Genomic DNA, 14,566 nt, shown 5'->3' with positions numbered 1-14,566 from the left:
ACCTACGAGCAGTCAGTTTGGTGCTGACAAACCTAGAAACATAATTGGGGCGAACCGGGATTCGAACCCACAATCATAGGTTTCTGGCGTGCCCACGGGACGCAACTCTGCACAGCGAATCGCGGCGCCTTAGACAACTGGGCCATCCGTGCCCCCTTATTATAAGAAGAACTAGCGTAATATAAATCATGTATAAAAGTAAGACAAGACAAGTCAAGGTCAAGTCTCAGATTCTAATTTACATTCATAAAACATTCCCAAGGCTACATTGATCACTTGATGTAAAATAATTATACAACACAAACGTCATGCAATGCATACAAAGCAATTGTTTCACAGCAGTGAATGCAACCGAAGCAACTAATGACGTTTGTATTTACAGTGTGTCAATAACGCCTTTGATTTCAAATAGAATCCCCAATCATCTATAATTCATGATAACAGCCGAAAAGATAAATATTCACAACGTGGAGGGACGGCATCCTTGTTGACATTGTATGCCACAGCTGTGACAATGACAGTCGTGTTCTACATGTTACAAGTATACTGTATATGCATTTGTATGTATTCTGTATGAATGAGACATCTGTCACCAACGGATGACTCGCAACTATTGTATACTGTCCATGGAACTATAGTCCTTTCACCATTACTGTCAACAATGACAGACACACACACACGCGCGCACGCACGCACGCACGCACGCACGCACGCACGCACACACACACACACAGACCCTACTCCTGCTGAAAATTGATTTCGAATATGAACAGATCGATGTACAATACACACAGTCTCATACACCCTTTTGTAGCCACATTGTTAATGTTCATCTCAGCGTTCCGCCTATGTAGTGGACCCGTGAAGATCCGGGGTAGAATAGGTCAGCAACCCATGCCCCATGCAACCCCCCACCCCCACCCCCCACCCCCACACACTGTATTGTACCATAACTTGTAGCCATACGCCATGGCACCTGTGGACGATTTATAAGCCATATCCGATGATATATCAAGTAATGTAATTTCCGCGCAGAATGTACCGTGTAAGGCAATCAGGTACCTAAAGGTTGAACCGTCTTGGCATTATGCTACATGAAACGCAGTTCCGATCAATTTGATATACAGAAATTGAGAATGACAAATCTTTGCGAACTGTAAGGGCATTGACAAACAGATGTCAGAAATGGTATTCGTAAATATGTATTTACACGTCCTTGCGTACACTGTGACAGTCGGCATCAGCGACGTGTCAATGATGTCTTAACGCCGTTACAATTACAATATATATGTCGTACAGCTGTATCAAAGTGACCTGTAAAAATCCCAGGGTTATCTCAGGTTATCTCAGCATGTAGCATCCCACGATTGTTTTCCCTTGTAGATTTCCAGCATTATCTAATCTTACATATGACATAATATCCTCTTTTAAGATCCCAACATTATCTCTTGTTATAGAATCCCATCAGTGTCTCTTCTTGTAGACTCCTATAATTATCTTCTCTTGTATAATCTCTGTAGTAGAATCCCAAAACTGTCAATTTTTGCAGAATTCCAGCATCATCTCCTCTTGTAGTATTATCCCCTGTTGTAGAATCCCAGCTTATCTCCTGTTGTAGAATCCCAGGATATCCTCTCTTAAGGAATCACAGCATATCTCCTGTTGTAGAATATCAGTATTATCTCCTCTTGTGGTATCTCAGCATATCTCCTGTTGTAGAATCCCAGCACTGTCCCTTCTTGTAGAATCTCAGCAATATCTCATGTTGTAGAATCCCAGCATTTCCCCTCTTGTAGAATCCCAGTACTTTTTCCTGTTGTAGAATCCCAGTATCGTCACCTCTTGTAGAATCTCACCATTATCTCCCTATGTTGCATCCCAACAAAGTATCCTCCTGATGTAGAATCTCATCATTAACACCCTTGTAGAATCCCATCCTACTTCGTGTTGTAGAATCCCATCATTATTCCCTCTTGTACAATTCAATAATTTTGTTGTCCTGTAGTAAAATCTCAGGGTTATGTCCTTTTGAGGAACCCAACCATAAACGCCTCCAACAGACTCCAAGTTTTATTTCCTCTTGTGAAATCCCATCGCTTTCTCGTGTTTTAGGATTCCAGCATTATCTCATCTTACAGAAATATAACGCCGCCATATAACCGGAACGCTGTTAAAAGCGGCGTTAAACCCAACTCACTCACTATAAAAATATATCACGTCCATGCCAGAGAATGACCAGTCTCAATTATCTACCGAAACAGATTCCATTGGGAGTAAAAGGCAAATTAGCGGTGATTGAATTAATCACTGAAAGTCAGTGATGACACCAGGTGTTTGCGAAAAAGGTAAGCCGCCCAACCGGTAGCACTTGCCACTCACACATTTGCATAAAAAGTGAGTCTGTTCTCTGACGCCGTACAGCAGTACCCCTCCACGCGACGGAGGCTTGTAACCTGTAACTGGATAATCAAGTGAAGGACCAGAAAACCCAGAGAAACGAATTCGCATTTACAGTTTTTGTTGAAACTAAAAAGATATGAAAATTTTGAATTACGTCTGCTGTGTACAAGAGCAGGTATTCTGCTACTTATAATTAAAGATAGACGTTGAAGAAATATGTTCATTTCACAACACAGTCGGTGGCAGTTTTCGTGTCTCGGCCCAAACATTTCTTTTAAACTTAAATGATAAATGCAAATGCGCTTATGATGAAACTCGGCGATTTGATTCCATCAGCAGGACATCGACCAAGGTCACGACGCGGGGGCGGGGGCGGGGGCGGGGGCGTAGGCGGGGGCGTAGGCGGGTCTCTTCCCACCAAAATCAAGCTGACACGCCGTGATATAACAGAAATACATATGAAAAACATATCTTACCTACTCACTCACTTATATCTTCCATCACGATGCTAATTCCTACGACCACTTTTAAGCGACGCCTCTTTATCCTTAAAACTGAAACCTGAAACCAGACTTAACTGTTTCAGAACCAGTATTTGTAAAGGTTGGACAGGGTGCGCTAATAAAAACGCAAATCCATTAGCTTTTACCAAGACATCAAAAGCAGCGAAACAGGTTTATCCATTCACACACTAATATGATTGACAGCTAACACTAAGAAGGTTTATGAGAAGCTACTTACTGAAGTTTAATAGCGATTTATTGGTAATTATTGAACCAGAGGTAACACGTGATCTAAGAAATACCTCAACGAAAGGGCATCCAATCCAATAGGCGGTGATATATTTTCCATATTTATCCCTCCCGTGGATGACATTCTACAAGATAACTTATAACTCACTTGCTTCCATTGTTGCAGTGAGTGAGTATGGTTTTACGCCGCTTTTAGCAATATTCTTGCAATATCACGGCGGGGGACACCACTAATGGGCTTCACACATTGTACCTATGTCGGGAATCGAACCCGGGTCTTCGGCGTGACGAGCGAACGCTTTAACCACCAGGCTACCCGACCGCCTCTCCATTGTTACAGGTGTAACGATGAATAAATAATATTGCAAGGCGATGGCATATTGCTTGAATTGCTTCAGTGGGGAATTATGTCCAAGTTGAGATTAGAATTGATGTTTGTACTGTTAAATATCCCGGCCCATCATGCTTCCTGGTTTATTTGTCAATGACGCTGTAGTTTACAGCTTTGTTCTGCGAAGATCAGCGGAGATTTGGTTCGATTATTTGGATTCCTCCTGATTCGGATTGTGTCATATCAAAAGACGTTAACAGATGGTGCGTGTTGTTACCCTGCCTGACGCTCGGTATTAAAGGCATACAAGAAGGACTGATCGGCTCCGACTCTAGTCTGTCTGAGTGGGGCGTCCATGTTAACCTGCGGTATGGTGTCTCAGACCGCTAGCACTATAAAGTCGGCATTAATTTGTCCATTGTTGGGAAGATCCGGGGTAGAATAGGTCCTCAGCAACCCTTGCTTGCCGTAAAAGGCGACTATGCTTGTCGAAAGACAAATTGACTCTGAAGAGCTAGGTTGTCTGTTGACTGAACCCGCTACATTTAACACTTGCAACCTTACACTGGACGTTCGGTCTCAAATTCAATTTAGCGGTGTTAAATCTGCATGTACTACCTCGGCGACTAACGAGATCGGGTGGTCAGGCTCGCTGGCTTAGTTGATGCATGTAATCGATTCCAATTACGTGGATCCATGCTCATGATGTCAATCACTGTATTGTCTGATCCAGACACGATTATTTACAGACCGCCGTCAAATAGCTGGAATATTGCTGAGTGCCTCGTTAAACAACAAACAAAAAAAACAAAACACAGACAAGTACTTTGAATGAATTTTGTTTCACCAAAAAGGTTAAACCAGTCAGTGATTGTCTCAGATCATGCAGGTGCCACTGTGACGAGACATGTATATGAACCGTCAGTGGCCAGCAGTAAGATTGACAACTAGCTATAGTGCCTTTAAGTCAGAAGGCAGAAAAGTTCTACTCACTCCGTTACATCAACACGTATAGGTATGACATTGTATTAAGTCAGTAAATGGATGAACTCCCCAATGTCCATCCTCTTAATGTATTTGTGTTTACAAAACGCCTTTAACCAATGACCATGTCAAAGCTTTAGAACATATAAACGCTAGGCTGTAAATTCCTATTATTTCACAAAACAGAAATTCGGCGTTGTTTGACGCTATGGTAATATTTAGATCTTACATTTATGCCACCGTATTAGAGTAGTTTACGCTCTTATGTAAAACTCATCTGAACCCTCTAAAAAACAGGTCGCGTAATTGATCGAGTGCTATTTCACAGTCACGCAAGAAAACTATTTATCCGGAACAAGCTGTCTCCGTTTGCTCAAAGTATGAATTTATTTGATAAATAGATTTTTTCAAAACAATGTATTAGGGAGACTTTTGAATAAGTCCCGGTCTAAAATACCATAGACTCACAAGACAAATATTTAAGCATTCAAAAAGCAACTGTGACATTGTTTCGTAAACAACAAACAAAATTTGTCCATTCCCTATTTGGTTTGGTATATTTTCAACAAATTTGTTAAAACTATGAATACTATAGTTGTGCTGCCATATTCTGCTCTAAAATGATCACTGACAGTTATAAATGTTCAGTTCATAATGTGACGTGATGTTCAGTTAATACACCTTCAAATTCCGAACGTTTTTAATTCATTTCGAAATCTCCATTATGTGCATGCAAGTGAACGGAATCAAATCGCGGAATCGCTATCGTGCAAGTGGCCCTGAGATCTGACCGTGCGTTCAGTGAACACACCTTCAGATAACGAACAGGGTGAAATCCCGGATTCTCTTTTGTGCAAGTGGCTCTGAGATCTGACATTGTGTCCAGTTAATACACCTTCAGATTACGAACGGGGACAATTACCGGAATCTCTTTTGTGCAAGTGGCTCTGAGATCTGACATTGTGTTCAGTTAACACACCTTCAGATTACGAACAGGTATAAATCACGGAATCTCCATCATGCAAGTGACCCTGAGATCTGACATTGTGTTCAGTTAAAACACCTTCAGATTACGAACAGGTATAAATCACGGAATCTCCATCATGCAAGTGACCCTGAGATCTGACATTGTGTTCACTTAAAACACCTTCAGATTACGAACAGGTATAAATCACGGAATCTCCATCATGCAAGTGGCTCTGAGATGTGACATTGTGTTCAGTTAAAACACCTTCAGATTACGAACAGGTATAAATCACGGAATCTCCATCATGCAAGTGGCTCTGAGATCTGACATTGTGTTCAGTTAAAACACCTTCTGATTACGAACAGGTATAAATCACGGAATCTCTATCATGCAAGTGGCCCTGAGTTGTGACATATTGTGTTCAGTTAAAACACCTTCAGATTACGAACGGGTATAAATCACGGAATCTCCATCATGCAAGTGGCCCCTTAGATGTGACATTGTGTTCAGTGAAAACACCTTCAGATTACGAACGGGGTCAAATCCCGGAATCTCTATCATGCAAGTGGCCCTGAGATGTGACATTGTTTTCAGTGAAAACACCTTTTGATTACGAACAGGTATAAATCACGGAATCTCCATCATGCAAGTGGCCCTGAGATGTGACATTGTGTTCAGTTAAAACACCTCCAGATTACGAACGGGTATAAATCACGGAATCTCCATCATGCAAGTGGCCCTGAGATGTGACATTGTGTTCAGTTAAAACACCTTCAGATTACGAACGGGTATAAATCACGGAATCTCCATCATGCAAGTGGCACTGAGATGTGACATTGCGTTCAGTTAAAACACCTTCAGATTACGAACAGGTATAAATCACGGAATCTCCATCATGCAAGTGGCCCTGAGATGTGACATATTGTGTTCAGTGAAAACACCTTCAGATTACGAACGGGTATAAATCACGGAATCTCCATCATGCAAGTGGCCCTGAGATGTGACATTGTGTTCAGTGAAAACACCTTCAGATTACGAACAGGTATAAATCACGGAATCTCCATCATGCAAGTGGCCCTGAGATGTGACATTGTGTTCAGTTAAAACACCTTCAGATTACGAACAGGTATAAATCACGGAATCTCTATCATGCAAGTTACCCTGAGATGTGACACTGTTTTCAGTTAAAACACCTTCAGATTACGAACAGGTATAAATCACGGAATCTCCATCATGCAAGTGGCCGACGATGTCACTGATACAGATACTGGGCCTTTAAAAAGATAAGGAGGTAGTGTTTAACTAAGTAACATCAACAAGAATGTCTTTGAAAATTAATCATTTTAGTCAGTAAATGTTGAAACATAGCAATGTTTATTCAGATCTTTATTGTACTTTTTAATCTAACAATAACCGTCTCAAAGTTTTGAAAACCTACACGCATTGCATAAACTGTTTTCAGTTGCTTGTTGTTTTCGATTTTAATGATAAGCACGAAATTCGTATTTCATGCAAAACAGCATTACTTTGTCATTAAGTTTTAAATTCGATCTTACATTCACGATGGTGTTTTTGAGGACCCTCTAAGATAACAGACCACGTAATTGATTGAGAACATGTCACTTAACAGACACGCTAGAAAAGTATTTATCCGGAACACGCTGTCTCTGTTTGCTCAAAGTAATTTTTTTTCGATAAAAAAGTTTATTAGAACCCAATTTATTTGAGAAACGTGAAGAATTTTTTCGTGTTTCAAATATCAATGAGAAGATAAAAGGCATTGAAAAAAGCTAATGGTTTGTTTAGTGTTCTTTTAAAAAAGCCGTCAATAAAAAAACATTTACTATTTTATCTTGGCCCACAGTTTTGAATGTTCAAGCGTTCCAACACCACGTCAAGTTCCTTCGGGTCAGTGCCGCTTATATATTAATCATAATGTCTTCCTCGGCCATTGAGTGTCGGAAAACATATCTAGCGTGAGTGAGTGAGTGAGTTGGGTTTAACGCCGCTTTTAGCAGTATTCCAGTTATATCACGGCGTGTCAGCTTAATGTGGGAGGAAAGCCCGAAGGGATGCATGTCTAAGACGTTTACCACTTCGGTGAAACCCACGAGCACGGGTATGGTGCTGACAAACCTAGAAACATAATTGGGGCAAACCGGGATTCGAACCCACAATCATAGGTTTCTGGCATGTCCAAGGGACGTAACTCCACAGAGCGAATCGCAGCGCCTTTGACGACTGGGCCACCCGTGCCCCCGAAGATTCTAAGATGTCTTGGGACAATGTTATTTAACATCTCAGGCGACAATATTCAACCTATATCACACGAGCTGTGAATAATCGAGTCTTTACAAGATAAGCGTTAATAATGATCCTTGTCTGACCTAGAATGAACACGGCCGCCCAGTGTTTTTTGTTTGTTTCTTTGTTGTTTTAAGCCGCAATCAGCAAGATTCCAGCTATATAACGGCGGTCTGAAAATACTCGAGTCTCGACCAGACAGTCAAGTGATTGATATCATGAACATCGATCCACACAATTTGGATACGATGACATCAATCAAATCACCGAGCCTGATCACCCGATCCCGTTAGTCGCTTCTTGCGGCAAGCATAGTCGCCTTTTACAGCAAGCACGGGTTGCCATGGAATCACTACCAAGGTAAACACAGGCACAGTTATTGAATTTTTGTAGAAATGGCTACGTATCACGATATTATAACAAAGCACTATCGGAGACTCAAATTGTTCTGACAGATGAAACGTATTAAGATGAGAAACGTGAATGATAGATTGATGAGAAAGATGCCCTTTAGGACCCGGACAAAGTTTTTCAGTAAAGGGTAACCCAGTTGATAATTGGAACATGGACATGGTGCAAGGTCGGACGCCTGAGGTTAAGAGGTTAAGAGGTTAAGCCCGTCCACAAGCTGAGGAGGTAAGGATGCGTCATCTGTGACCTGGGCTGACTGTCTGCTCTGATATATACTCCTCCGTGAACAGAAGGACATTCCTACGTCACACGATAGGGTCAAGTGATTCTGAGAGATAGGTTGAATAACAATTAGTTGAGACATTGTACGATTCGGACTACACACTGAGCATGTTTATCAATCGCTTTCGAATAGTGATGAAACCAGGTGTTCGCGAAAAGTTAGCGTATCCTGGTCCACCAGCGGCACACGTCACTCGTCACAAACACATGCAAGTCACCTTTAGAAAGATTTTCAAACAATATCAAAGCTTAAATCATAAGAACATTTTCTTTCAATTTACCTCTTTGGGAATCGAAGTCGAATTTTCTTTAATTAATTATACATTGAATCTGTAGTCAAGTAGTCAAGTCAAGTAGTCAAACTTACGAGGATACGAAAAAGCAAGAACCCAGTACACTGGTGTAAATAAAGCGACAAATCCCTTTCCATATCCAATAGAAATCTCTGCATAAAGCAGAGTCGATTGTACGATTCCGACAATATCACGGGCATGTGTTCATGAATCACTGTCAAATAATTATGATACCAGGTGTTCGAACCGAATCCTTGACAACACATTGTGAACACAAATAATGCCCATTTCTGGTGTCCCCCCGCCGTGATATTGCTGGAATATTGCTAAAAGCGGCGAAAAATCAAATTCACTCACTCACTCACTCATACTTCACCCAGATGCACCAAGCCTGTCATTTCACCAAATGTAGACAAACATATGTTGCTAATGGATAATTACACGTTGGTGAAGTACATTTTGTATTAACCATAACAATTCAACACATTCATTAATTGACATCAGCGAAATTACATTCAGTACAAAAACAATCAGATAAACTTTGTGCTCTGTGAAGTTGTAATGAGTCATTGACATTTCTGATTGAGTGTAATATAGTGTTGTTACAATTCGTTGCATCTGATGAAAGGATGATGAACAATACACGTTTCTTTTCAAATATCTATAGACTGAAATGAAGGCTGTTGCCGGATGGCTATAAGTATATGTACTGCCAAATTATCATTCCCAATTTGGTACGATACATTTATACGATATTTATCAAAACTATGACATAGATGTGTTGGGAGAATTTGCGCTTAGATGTTTGGACAACGAACGTGTTTCAATGTCTAAATGTCAGTCATGCAAGTGCGGCTGTTTTGTGACATTTTAACTGTCCTGTAATAAAAATATGATATTGGTTTACTCCTTAAGTATGCCACAGGCCAACGTGTGAAAGGTTTGCTTGTATGAAACAGTGTCCATGGTTACTGAAAGAGCTCTGATGTTCATGCAATCTTCTCATAAAACGCTGAAGTTTACAGTCTCCCAAATAAAACCTGACTGTAGCAACATTGTAAAATCTCTCAAGCTTAGCTGAGACCGGTATTGAAAAGTGTACACTCTCTCAAGCCAACCTGGGGCCAGTACAGAGAGCTAGAAATCTCTTAAGACTCCCTGAGACCGGTATAGAGAACTGTACCATCTCTCAAACCGAACTGGTACCAATGTGGTGAATTGTACAATATCTCAAGCCAAGCTGGGACTGGTACGGAAAATAAAACAATCTCTCAAGCCTAGCTTGCACCGGAACGGTGACTAAAATATTTCACAAACCTCGATGGGATCGGTACGGTGAATTAGCTATCTCATAAGCCTATATGTGACCGGTACGGTGAATTAGCTATCTCACAAACCAAGATGTGATCGGTACGGTGATTGGCTATCTCACAAACCAATATGTGATCGGTACGGTGAATTAGCTTTCTCACAAACCAAGATGTGATCGGTACGGTGAATTAGCTATCACACAAACCAAGATGTGATCGGTACGGTGGATCAGCTTTCTCACACACCAAGATGTGATCGGTACGGTGATTGGCTATCTCACAACCCTATATGTGATCGGTACGGTGAATTAGCTTTCTCACAAACCAAGATGTGATCGGTACGGTGAATGAGCTATCTCACAAACCAAGATGTGATCGGTACGGTGAATTAGCTATCTCACAAGTCTATATGTGATCGGTACGGTGAATTAGCTTTCTCACAAACCAAGATGTGATCAGTACGGTGAATTAGCTTTCTCATAAACCAAGATGTGATCGGTACGGTGATTGGCTATCTCACAACCCTATATGTGATCGGTACGGTGAATTAGCTTTCTCACAAACCAAGATGTGATCGGTACGGTGAATGAGCTATCTCACAAACCAAGATGTGATCGGTACGGTGAATTAGCTTTCTCACAAACCAAGATGCGATCGGTACGGTGAATTAGCTTTCTCACAAACCAAGATGTGATCGGTACGGTGATTGGCGATCTCACAACCCTATATGTGACCGGTACGGTGAATAAGCTTTCTCACAAACCAAGATGTGACCGGTACTGTGAATTAGCTATCTCACAAACCAATATGTGATCGGTACGGTGAATTAACTTTCTCACAAACCAAGATGTGATCGGTACGGTGACTGGCTATCTCACAACCCTATATGTGACCGGTACGGTGAATTAGCTTTCTCACAAACCAAGATGTGATCGGTACGGTGATTGGCTAGCTCACAAACCTATATGTGACCGGTACGGTGAATTAGCTATCTCACAAACCTAATTGGGACCGGTACGGTGGAGCCTAGCTGGAGCCGATGCGGAGAATCTCTTCAGCCTAACGGAAACCGGCACGGTGAATTAACCATCTCACAAACCCAGCTAGGACTGATTCGCAGGCTGCAGTTTGTGATGGAATCACTGTCTGATTGTCCAAAGCAACTTGATGCTTCTTGACTGTCCGGTAGAGTGCATTGTTGAGCCCTTTCTCAGCCAGGACTCGTACATGTATCAGAATTCAAATGTGTCCGATTACCATTCTTTTGGTCTCTGAACCATTACTGTGCCCGCAGGTTTCAATATCTACAACTTGTCTAACTGTGGGTGTCCCTACATTTCCCAAAGGCTTTCCCACAGAGCAACTGATATAAACCATGAAATCACGGAAATACATTTATGAATTTCAAAACAAAAATACTCACTGATGATGCTTACACAGTCGCACCACACATAAATCCCGGAAGCGGTGAACAAAGCGAAAGGTCTGACGCTTGCTTCGGCAATAGTGAAAAGACCATACCATACCATATACATGTGGCTGAGGTTCAAGCTGTTGCCACAACACTGAGGTGAGGTAAAATGGGCTTTAATGTTATGTACATGATAATTTCAATCACTAGTATATATCGGAAAGCATTCTTCTTCTATCTATCATTTTGAAGCACAATATAACAAATATAAAGTACTACTATTTCATCGTTTGCGGACCATCAACAGCAGTGAAACGCGTTTGTATGATTGCAATGCTCTTCATTGCTGTTGTATTTCGAGGCCACCTTGCTTAATTACAAACAGTATTGGCATAAGCAACACGTGTCCAGGTAATAACATACATCATTAAGTCATCGATTATGTTCAACGCCCAAGTCACGACATCCTGTGACCAATCGGATGTGGAGCATTCAAAGAAGAGAGTAACGATTAATTAACCTAGTCATCAAATCTGTCCACTCGATACCCATTACAGCCAGCTGTTATGACTGTCATTCGATACTCGGGGCCTGTTTCAACCTTGAATCCCCACACGGTTAATCATTTGGAACTACCAGGGCGAGTGAGCACTTTTTAATCCTACATTCTTTTATTTACCAATTCTAACAATTTCAAATACTGCGTATTCAATATCTATTTTAGGCAAACGTCATTCTGCGCACGTGCATGAGTGTGAGTGTGTGCGTGTGAGTGATCGAGTGACAGTGAGTGAGTGTGTGAGTGTGTGTTTGTGTGAGTGTATATGAGCTTATGTTAGTGTGTCTGGACGGGGCGTGAGCATGAGAGAGAGAGAGAGAGAGAGAGAGAGAGAGAGAGAGAGAGAGAGAGAGAGAGAGAGAGAGAGAGAGTGTGTGTGTATGTGTGATTGCATGTGAGCTTATGTTAGTGTGTCTGGACGGGGCGTGAGCATGAGAGAGAGAGAGTGAGAGAGAGAGAGAGAGAGAGTGTGTATGTGTGTGTATGTGTGTGCGCGAGATAGTGAGTGTGAGTGTGAGTATGTTTGTGTTGACTGATGATGAGACTCAAATGATCATCTAAATATGTTTAACATTTCAAAGGTTATGATAAAGGCATTACATTATTAAACATGTGTAAAGTCATTCCTGTCCATTCATGAACTGATCATGAAAATAATGTAATCAGGCACGACAATGGTTTCACTGTTGGTATCAGTTGACGAAATTGTTTTAATTCAAAACTTTCTGATCTATCCAAACACGCGAACAATGACGTTGTTTCAAACAAATATATCATACAAACATATCATATCAGACATTCCTTCACAACAATCTGTAATAGAGATATCCACTAAAATCAACAGGGAATGCTCATGTTGGAAGTTATTCATTGGCTGCTCAAGACCTCTGCCTTGGCAAAAATGAAAGGGTAACAAAGATGCTCCCATGTTCCTTACATGTTCGCGAAATAAAAGGCATTGCAGTTTTCCAATGTTCTCTTCACTCAAAATGATTAATTGAAAGTTTGATATCATGTTCGTTTTTAATAACACGTAACAGCAAACCGTCGGGGTCACAAGGTTTCACTGTAAAGGAGGAAACGGAGAAGCAGCATGCATCTACATGCTGAGACTTGAAAGCAATAGTCTTAAAACTGATTTCAAATAACGACGAATAATGTTAATGTACATATGCTGAAATATACACACCGGAGACTAATATCCACTGTTTCACGGATGTCCAATAGAATGGTTCTTTTTAAATTGCTGTCGGTAGGATTTCAAAGGAGAACTGATAGAATATTAAAACGTTAATTTGTCGATGATTTCCACTATCCATGCAGATTTTCTTTTGTCAATACAATGTTGTTATTTCGACATGATATTATCACTAGGATACTGTAAAAACCTGGAACATTAAATTGGGAATTCGGTTGACGAGCAGGAGTATGTCAGCTTGGTGATCGGTTTTGTTGTAGAAAATGACCATAGGAAGATTGCTTCAGCAAAACAAAAACGGGAGCCATGATCAAAGGATGCAAGTGTTATGTCAATTTTAAAAGAGCTGACGCCGGAAGGTCAATTATAAAGCTGTAAGCGTTTGTATAAAAAGTTAGTGATTGAGATTTGAACAGTATTTCTCAGTTTTGAGATATGAACAGTTACATCTCAACGTGCTTCTTTCTGAAATCCACAAATATGGGTATGGTGATAATACACTAAGGATGATTATCAGGAAGAATCTGTGTAGGAACCCACACTCACTGGTCTTGACACTACTACAAAGATATAACTTTGCAAAACAAGTGGCTGGACTTAAAAACGGTAACTGTGTCCGTCAGTTAAGCATTTTGAACTAAAGGCACAACCAAAATCAATTATTTTGTGGTTGTAATGTCCGAATACTTGTGTGTATATTTGTTTTCATAGAAACTGTCGGGCGACTTGTAGTTAAACTTGACGGGTGCCATGTTTGAGGCAGGATACACTTGCCTTTCCGCGAACACCTATTTCATAGTGACTCATAAACACATGCTTATGAATAAGTCGGAATCGTACATTGGGCTCTGCTTTTAGAAGAGATGATTAGAGATGATCTCATGATTGTGAAAATTGTTTTGTCGCTTTAAGATAAAAAGGCCAAGTTGAAGGCCCCGAGTATGCAGGAGAATTTAAAATTAGGTCCTTAGTCTGAAAACAGTCAGTCCGTCAAATCAACGCAAATCGGTTTGAAATCTTGTTTTGTCCGTAAATGTTTGAACGCTGACATGTGCATTTCTTTTTCCATCATGAATTTGAAAACAGCTCCATTCTGAATGCCATGGTCAATCAAATGACAATAACCACCTCTGATTGAAACAACTGATTTGTCACCTGCATCACAAAAGACGGTGATATGTAAACGCAAATATTTTCTTAATCATTTTCCAAAAGGCATTTCAAAATAATGGTATGTGCAATCATATGCCACAAAATATAGAGATGCCGTTACTACAATACTCAAAGTGCGTACCCCTACACAAGGGGCTAAAAGTACGATAGAATTCGACTGGGGGCGTATTTCCTGGTTTAGGGACAAGAGA

The 14,566-nt window shown here is 40.8% G+C and overlaps 1 protein-coding gene across 4 annotated transcripts in view; it reads right to left on the bottom strand.

Annotated features, from left to right (window-relative positions):
• The window catches only part of LOC139477738 (cholecystokinin receptor type A-like), a 118,611-nt gene that overhangs the window by 80,177 nt on the left and 23,868 nt on the right, over positions 1 to 14,566 (bottom strand). Inside the window, exon 1 of one of the 4 annotated variants that reach the window (XM_071260140.1) lies at positions 11,458 to 11,517. The exons of 2 other annotated variants lie outside the window; for them this stretch is intronic. The gene's annotated coding sequence lies outside the window, so the exon portion shown is untranslated. Of the gene's footprint in view, positions 1 to 2,876; positions 2,906 to 11,457; positions 11,518 to 14,566 lie in introns of those variants that run through there. One more of the 4 variants, XM_071260141.1, reaches the window with a different exon arrangement.

Source organism: Haliotis cracherodii, unplaced genomic scaffold (assembly GCF_022045235.1).
Source record: "Haliotis cracherodii isolate W230 unplaced genomic scaffold, xgHalCrac1.p SCAF_35, whole genome shotgun sequence".
NCBI classification, from domain to species: Eukaryota; Metazoa; Mollusca; class Gastropoda; order Lepetellida; family Haliotidae; genus Haliotis; species Haliotis cracherodii.
Note: the sequence above shows the minus strand (reverse complement) of the source record. Positions and strands in the feature narration are given on the sequence as shown.